A 9,463-nucleotide genomic window follows, 5' to 3' on the forward strand; every position below is an offset into this window, starting at 1 on the left:
GTTTTTCCTCTTGCATCTCTATTTAGTTTTTTTTTTTTGAGAGGATGGATTTTTTTTAAAAGGAAGCCTTAATCATATGCTTCAGTGCAATTAAGAAATTAATTTGTAATTAATTTTAGGACCTTACATTTGAATAGGCGCCAATAATTTCAGTTTTAGAGGATGTTTACTGCTACAATAAGAAAAATATTTATTATTTTGAAAATCTTTTGGAAGCTAGAAATAAAAACTCTACCATCTGACATTTCGAAGTTCTTTATTTAGTTGATTACAATGGAACTGTGATTCAGTTCAACCTTTCAGAGAAGCCATTCCAGGTCACATGATCTCATCAACCAGGAAACTATTGGTGGCAATTACAGAGCAAGATTGAAGAAGTTGTACCTTGATGCAATAGTTATCCTAGATACTGACTTCAGCTGCAATAACCAACACAGCTGTCTTCAAATCAATACCTACAAGTTGTCCTGATTTTGAATGTTAGGTGGTACTTTAACCAGTACCTGAAAGTCAAAACTAGAGTCCTGAGCAAGAACCTTGTAAATAATGAGCAATGCATCAGCAAAAGCTGGGACTACAACATAGACCCTTCTTTTTTACATTGGGCTTAGGTTTAGTGAGAGTTTCATGTATGGCTACTTCCACTGCACCAAAGCAGGAGCCACACAAACATCTTCAATAGCAGTCTTAATAGCTCGGAGACCATCACTTACTGCATCCTTGATATGTGTGAGCATGTGCTTATTCGGTCCTCCAATCAACCATGTGACAATTTGAGGGTTGTGACATTCCTTAGAGAAGAATTTATCTTCTCCCAATAGAGATTCATAGACAAGTTCTATATGTCCCAAACACTTAGGTTTCAGGTCATCAAGAAAATTCATAGTCATCCCACAATACTCAAGAGTCAAGCTCCCTGTATTTCTTCTTTTTGGTCTGTGGAAGACTACTATACCTTCATTTACAAAATCATCCAAAGAAAATGGGTCTATTCCCTTTTTATTAATAATAACAAATCTTTTGCCTAAATACCACACACTTTTCTTTTCGGTCCTGTTATTAACTTTATTTTCAGTGAATCTCCTTTATGCTTTTACTACTTTCTTTCTCCCCTCCACATTCTGTAAAAAGTCCAGAATTTGCTTTTTAAAATATTCTAATGGTACATTTTAAATATAGTATCTTCCATGGTCCAAAACCAGTCCTCGATCAATATTGTGTCAGTTTTAGATTTATATTTCAGCTCTGTGATCTTTATCATGAAAAGATCAACAGGTTCACCTGAATTTCTGACTACCATGGCTACCATTGCCTAGTGTACAGCCTAGAGCACATTACTATTCATCACCTTGGAACTCTGGCCCTAGTTGCAGGTCCCCTCCTCAGTTCACACTGGATGAGTGCCCTAGAAATTGCAAGTGAACAAAAAAGCTGCCAGTTGGCACCTTTTCTTACCACCTACAGAAAGTAAGTGTCCTTCTGTACAGGTCATGGTCCTCTTCTTGCTATGGTACATAGCCTTCATCGCTCTGTCCACCCAACCCTGGCCAGACCTTGTCCCCACTGTCCACATATCTATTCTGATCTGGGCTGGAAATTATTCAATTTGATATTTTTCTTGGACTTCCTGATTAGGATTCCATCTGGTACATTTTCTAGATCTTTGTAGAGGTGTTTTGTTGGGGAGCTAAAATGTTCCTCTTCCTATTACTCTGACAATTGAGGTATATAGGCATAATAGCCAATCTTATGGGTCTGAGGTAACCTTGATGTATTATTAAAAGCAAAATTATTACCTAAAAGCTAAAATACACACATGTCCAAATAAGTAGATAAGGAATGGTTTTTGATGATGATGATGTTGCAATTAGAGTTCTTTAATGGACTTTGGGATAAAGGGTAGAGCTGTTATTTCATTGGTACTAGGACCTTGCGGATAAGGAAATGTCCTCTACTGATGCAGGTTGGCAGTTTTTCTGCATCTTGTAGTTTTAGAGAGTTAGGGCAATGGTGTCAAACTCAAATAAAAATGAGGCCACTAATCTCTACATAAGGATCACCATAGGCTATGTATTAACTTGGTTTTTTAAAATGTAATGTTATCTATATTTTATTGTATTTTTATTTAGTTAAATATTTCCTAGTTGTATTTTAATCTGGTCCTGGCTCACTAGGATTGTTGTGGCCAGCCAGCCCCTGCGATCCACACATCCAGACTTAGACACTTAGAGGTTAGTCAACTTGCTCAGGATCACACAGCCAGAAAGTGCAAGAAACTGGACTGAAACACAGGTCTTCATGGCTCCAAGGCCAGCTGCCTCTTACTGGACTTTTCCTGAACTTACTTTTCTTTAAAATTTGCTTTAAACCCAAGAAAATGTGTCTGTTCTTCAACTTTTCCCTCCCCTACTTTCTCCCCACCCCCTCTATTTCAACAGAAGAGAAATTCCTCTCCTATCTTTTCCTCTCCTCTGGCTCCCCAGCTGTGACCTACTCAAATGGGCTGCTGAAATGAATTAGGAGGAAAAAAAGGAAAAAAAACCCTTCCCTGAAAGAAGACATTTCCTTTAAGGTTATTCAACTTAAATTGAGTTTTTAAAACTTGCAATACAAACCTCACACTGGTGGCTCTGCCACCTAGAATTTCAGCACAGTAAAGCAATGAAAGTAAGATATGTTATAGGAGCAGGGGAAGTGAAGGTTATCTGAATGAACCTTAGTAGGACAAATGATAAAGGTTTCCTTGCTTGCTCTAGGGAGGTTCATCTTTTGCTGTTCCCACTAAGCTATGTGCATCTTGAAACTAGGTGCCTACAAATTGTTTGCATAGCCCCGACTGATCTGCATCTGCTGCTAGTTAGGTCAAGGCAGCTTAGAGGAAGAAAAGTTGATTTTGTGAATCTCACATTTTCTTGGAGTGTGAGCCATCTCTTCTCTTCAAAGTCTTTTCCTGTAGCGAGTTAGGATTTAACTTTTGTTCCCTACTCTGGCTGGAGAGGAGAGGCCAAGGGGTCCATGGCAGGGAGGAAAAGAGAAGGGATATGTAGGTCCTGTTTTCCATCCTTTGACAAACTTTATGCTTTGCTTGATGTCTGGCCAAAGATTCAAATTGGCTCTTGTTCTATCTGAATTGGTTCATTTATCCCTAACAAACAGCAGACAACAATCTCCTAGACCTTTTGGGGAATAATAAAAAATTTAAGGCTTTAAGTAATCAGATCCTCAGCCTGTTCCATTGAGATCATTTTCCAATAATTTGTTTTGCTCCTGTTCTTATAAGAGGCCAGATTTGTACCCCAAGGCCTTCATGTGGTTTGATAGACAACTCCCAGGTTCAAAATGCCTGTGGTTTTTTGGTTTAGTTTTATTCCTCTCCTTCCCCATTAAAAAAAGTCAGCTTTTCCTTGTCAGTTAAAATCTTCATACTGAAAACCATACAGCGAGAGACAGGAAAATCTTCCTACATGGGTGGGCAGGTGGCAGTTGACCTGGCATGATTTCAGGCAACTTAGAAGGGACCCCAAAAACACTTCAGCCACTGGTTTTCTTCTAGCCGAATTCTGCATCATAGGAGCAGAGACTTAAAGCTTGAAGGAACCACAGAATTAATCTAGTCCAGTGGTTCTTAAGGGGTCCAAGAATAGATTTCAGGGGTTCTGTGGACATTGATAGAAAAAAGAAATTACATCTTTTTTAGTAAGGTGAATTTTAGTGTAAGTAAGGTGGATTTTAGTGTGTGTAAAGTGGATTTTTGTTATTATTTCTTAGAGTTCAGTTTCCCAGGATCTATGGCCATAACAATCTCTGTTTCTCAGGTATTAGATATGAGTTCCCAGGCTCATGGTTCAAAACATCTCCACCACGCTTGCATAGCATTATATAAGGATAAATAATATAAACATGTGTGTTGAAACTGTAAACATCCACTGTGACTGTGCAGTGAGATATAGGGATGAGGTAATGTAAACTTCTGAGGCTATTGCTGGAAATATGCCTTCTTTGTATGATGCCCTATAAAACAGATGGTCAGTCAGTGGTCAGTGAGTTGGGGAATCTTTATGGTTGAATGCACAAGCTGGAGTGCTGTGCACCTTATCAGCCCCCATCTAGGCTAGGGAGCGGGGAATCTGTGTTTGCCTCAGCTGGCCCCCATTGAGGCTTGAGAGGATTTAGAGGAACCCTTTAGGGTTGAATGCACAAATTGTGCCTGTCTCAACTGACCCCATCGAGATGTAGGGGTAGTTGCCTCCCCTTCTCGGTGGCGCCTGAGAGAAGGATGATTAGGGAATACCGTGTTGCTTCCATTATCAGCAATATTATGTTAGAGAAAGCTAGACTAGAATAAAGCTTATTATTAACCCCTTTGAAGCTCTCTCCTCTTTGACGAGATCAAGAGTGAACCTGTGAGAGGCTGGAGTCCAAACCTCTAGTGCCTCCTGTGTCATCTAACAATCTTTATTCCCACTTATCTCTAACTAGAATATAACATTTGCTTCAATTATTTACGAGCATTATTCTGAGAAGAGATCCATAGGCTTTGACATATGGCTAAAGGGATCCAGGACAGAGAAAAATGGAAGATAATCTTTGGCCTAGTACAAATTAATCATTTTTACAGATAAGGAAATTGAGGCACAGACAGGTTAAGTGATTTGCTTAAGGTGATAGACATAATAAGTTGCAGAGCCACAATCCAAACTGAGATCTGGAAACCCCAAGTTCAGCTCTTTTCTCACTGTACTAAAATGCTTCTCTTTAACTTTGCTTAAACACAAACAAGACCATTCCTTCATTCACTTATTCATCCATTCCACTAAGTGATTTTGGGTGGCCACTGTGTGGCCACCACTGGGCTAGGGAACTTGAGGGATATGAGAATGAATAAGAGTTGATCCTTGTCCTAGAGACCAGGCTTAAATCACAGTCTGCTAACCTACCCCAAAGATGAGAGGAAATAGTGGCTTCAATTAATTCACAACAAGGCATATTATGCCTTAGTAATAAGTGGCTTCTCTGGAACCTTTCTTAAGGTCCACTTATGGTATGAGGGAGTGGAGATACACCAGGTATGTGAATGGGGGCAGGGATGGGATATCATGTAAGGGGGAGAGGACACAGAAAGGGAAAACTATTGTCGAAAATTGGTGGTACCTATTTCACCAGTGAGGTTGCATATGACCACCAGTTAGTGTATTATAAGTTGTGTATCATCAGTAGCATCTCATTAAGGTAACTTTGGAAAAATCATCAGGAAGATATGTTGTGTAGGAGCCTCAGGGTGATATATTCTTCCTTAGCCAGGGCAACTTCAGGAGCTATCTCTTTATGCAGTGTCAGCTCATTGATTCAACCTTGGCCTTTCCAGATCCTCGATTTTGCTGGACACTTTTGGCTTTGCAGACTTGCTTCCTCAAGAGGATTTCTTAAGCTTGTTTCACTAAAGCTATAAGTAGTGCAGGGTAAATATATCCAGGGTAAGACCAGTGTTCTCTCTAGCCTATTAGTTGATCTCTGACAGTGGTGCTAATGACACTAATGGTCAGTTTGTGGTAGAACATTGTAGGTTCCTTAATCTTCACCTCAAATGTTAGGCTTATCCTAGTTTTTAAATCGAATCGAATTGAATGTTCATTGCCTACTTTTGCAGCAGTAAAGAACTGGAAACAAAGTGAATGACTATTGATTGAGGAATAGAGTAACAAGGTGAGGTAAATGAATGTAATGGAATATTATTGTGCTGAAACAGTAAATATAGGGAAACATGGAAAGACTTATCCTCAGCGAGTCCCTTAATTTCAGTCTCAGTTTACTCATCTATAAAATGGGAATAACGTTAACACCACTTTATTAGGTTGTTGTGAGGATAAAATGAGATAACTTTTGTAAAAGTTCTTCGCAAACTGTAAGTACTACATAAATGTATAGTAATAGCAGCAGTAGTAGTGGTAATATATGAACTGATACAAAGACAACAAGTAATATATAAAATAATCACAATAATGTAAACAAGAGGCACAGTAACAACAAAGCAAAAATAAAATGGAAAGCAATCATAATAAGCAAGCTTAATATTTTTAAAAACAATTTAAGTGTACATTTTATTGATTTTTTGGTCTTTACATCATCAGTCATTTCAACCCCAACCCCATCCCTGATTTAACCTCCCTTGTTTTTTTGCACTTAATAGTATTTTTTTCCAATTACAGGTAAAGATAGTTTTCAGCATTCATTTTTGTAAGATTTTGAGTTCCAATTTTTTCTTCTTCCCTTCCTTCACTCCCTTCCCTCCCCCATTCCAAGACAACAAGCAATATGATATAGATTTTACATGTAAATCATGTTTAACCTTCCCTTGTGATGACCAAATAAAAGACAAAAAATATTTAAGCAAAAACCAAGCTTAATGTTGAAGAAGATACCAGGACATGAGCCCATTCCTCCTCAAACATTCTACTGTGTCCAGTATTTATGTGTCTGGAAATGGTAAGTGAAAGCCCAGCCTGGTAGAAACTGGAGTGTAACACCCCTCCCATTGCTTTACTTGTGCATTGTGCCTTACTGTGAAATGTTTGTGACTTTGTAAGCTAGCAAATGGAAGAGAAACAAATGAATTACAGGGTTGTAAAATTCAATCTTATAACTTATTAATGTGTTTCCTTCCAAAAGAGAAAGTATCTCCCTTCCTTTGCAGAAGAAGGGGTCTATGAGTATGGAGCACTGCATATACTGATAGGGTCAGCTGATGTATTGGTTAAGTTTTGCTGACCTGCTTTTTAATAAAATTCTTTGATATAAAAGATGACTGTGGCTGAAGGAGCGGGAAGTATATGTTGAGAAATGAAGGCAATAGATTAGACAACAAGAGAAACAAAAGATATCAGTAAAATATTTTTATAAAAAAGAAAGTTGAATGAATGTTTCCAATTGACCAGTTCTAGGTCTAAAGGAAGGGAAATTTAGCTGTCCAGTATTTCATTCTAATGCTACTTGATTTATTATGTACCAATCATCATTAGTACACACAAATAGGATACAAGGATATATGTGCCAATCAGCTTCACCAGTTATCGAGTTTTGTTTTCTTTTTCATTTTCTTTTGGGTATCTATCTTGATGCCTAGACACCTGGTCATTCTAGAAATTATTATCTCTGTTCAGAATTATAGGCTAGGTCGGACTGACAGCAGAGACCAGAAGGGGCATTGATTTGTGTTCAAGAGGACCAAGGAAGAGGGGGCAGAGCCAAGATGGCAGAGAAAAACTAGCAGGGAGCCAGAGCCCTCACCAAAAGCCTTCCAAACACCTTTAAATAACTCCATAAAACAATTCCTGGAGCAGCAGAACCCACCAAAAGGATGAGGTAAAATAATTTTCCAGCCAAAGACTACTTAGAAGGTCAGCAGAAAAGATCTGCTGTGATTGGGTGAGAGTGGAGCACAGTCCAGCACAAGCCATGACATCATAGCCCCAGCATACCAGAATCAGGCCTTAGGAGCCACTAAATCGGCAGTGGCAGCAGCTTCTTCTGGAGGTCTCAGCCCACAGATGGTAAGGGGGCCTGAACAACTGATCAGAAGGAGATTACAGGGGTCTCTTTGCTAACACTGAGACAAGACCCTGTTGCTTTGCCCGTACTCAGATCTAGTCCTGGGTGGCAGTCCCAGGGTGAGGAGGAGTACCAGCACACCAGAGTTTCCAGGGCAGAAAGAGTACTTGTGGTAGCTCACAGACCAGACCACAGGCCAGGAGAGTAATAGTAAACACACCTCTCCTTACATCATACCACCTTGGAAGAAGTGAAAATGTACAGCTCCCTAGAAGTATCTCTGAAAACAGCTGCACAAAACCCCTGAAGCTTGAGGCAGTACACTCTCCACATTGGAAGCAGAGCCCTGTTTTAATAAAGAGTTAAAAGTCAAGAAATAGGCTGGGGAAATGAACAAACAACAGAAAAAAATTCTGACCATAGAAGTTACTATGGTGATAAGGAATATCAAAACATACACTCAGAAGAACATAAGAAAGTCAAAACTCCTATATCCACAGCCTCCAAGAAGAATATGAATTGGTCTCAGGCCATGGAAGAGCTCAAAAAGCATTTTAAAGTTCAAGAGAGGTAGAGGAAAAATTGGGAAAAGAAATGAGAGTGAAGCAAGAAAATCATCACAAATGAGTCAAGGGCTTGGTAAAGTTGATGCAAAAAATGCTGTAGAAAATAGCACCTTAAAAAACATTCCAGGCCAAATGACAAAAGAGGTACAAAAAGCCAAAGATGAGAATATCTTAAAAAGCAGAATTGGCCAAATGGAAAAAGAGGCACAAAAATTCACTGAAGGGAAAATAACTCCTTAAAAAGAAGAGTTGGCCAAATGGAAAAGGAGGTACAACAGCTCACTGAAAGAAATAATTCCTTAAAAATTAGAATAGAGAAAATGCATGCTAATGACTTTATGAGAAACCAAGAAATAATAAAACAAACCCAAAAGAATGAAAAATAGAAGACAATTTGAAATACCTCATTGGAAAAACAACTGACCTGGAAAAGAGATCCAGGAGAGATAATTTTAAAATTATTGGACTACCTGAAAACCATGATTTAAAAAAAGAGCCTACCAGCCGCCATCTTCCAAGAAATTATCAAGGAAAACTTCCCTGATATTCTAGAATCGGGGGTAAAATAGAAATTGAAAGAAGCCAGAAATCACCTCCTGAAAGAGACCACCAAATTAAAACCCCCAGGAATATTTTAGCCAAATTCCAGAGCTCCTAGGTCAAGGAGAAAATATTGCAAGCAGCCAGAAAGAAACAAGTCAGGTATTGTGGAGCCACAGTCAGAAAAACACAAAATTTAGCAGCTTCTACATTAAAGGATTGGAGGGCTTGGAATATGATATTCTGATGGGCAAAGGAACTAGGATTACAACCAAGAATCACCTACTCAGCAAAACTGAGTATAATCCTTCAGGGGAATAAAATGGATATTCAATGAAATAGAAGACTTTCAAACATTCTTGGTGAAAACACCAGAGCTGAATAGAAAATTTGACTTTCATATATAAGATACAAGATAAGTATAAAGAGGGAAATAGGAAAGGGAAAGCATAAGGAACTTAATAAGGTTAAACTTTTTACATTCCTATATGGGAGTATATATAGACAGAGGCCACAGGTATGAGTTGAACATCAAGGATGATATCTAAAAAAATAAAATTAAGGGGTGAGAGAAGAATGTACTTGGAGAAAGAGAAAGGGAGACATAGAATGGGGTAAATTATCTCACTTAAAAGAGGCAAGGAAAAGCTTTTACAGTGGAGGGGAAGTGGGGGGCGAGGGGGAGTAAGTGAACCTTTGTCTCTTCAAAATTGGCTCAAACAGGGAATAATATACATACTCAATTGGTTATAGAAATCAATCTTATCTTAGAGGAAAGTAGGAGGGAAAGGGGATAAGAGAGGGGGGCGTTG

At 38.7% G+C, this 9,463-nt stretch overlaps 1 pseudogene; it reads right to left on the minus strand.

The window, feature by feature from the left end:
• Window positions 1-291: 291 nt before the first annotated feature.
• Window positions 292-1,300, minus strand: LOC118829595 (annotated as a pseudogene).
• Window positions 1,301-9,463: the final 8,163 nt, after the last annotated feature.

The sequence above is a fragment of the Trichosurus vulpecula genome, chromosome 8 (assembly GCF_011100635.1).
Source record: "Trichosurus vulpecula isolate mTriVul1 chromosome 8, mTriVul1.pri, whole genome shotgun sequence".
In the NCBI taxonomy this organism is placed as follows: domain Eukaryota; kingdom Metazoa; phylum Chordata; class Mammalia; order Diprotodontia; family Phalangeridae; genus Trichosurus; species Trichosurus vulpecula.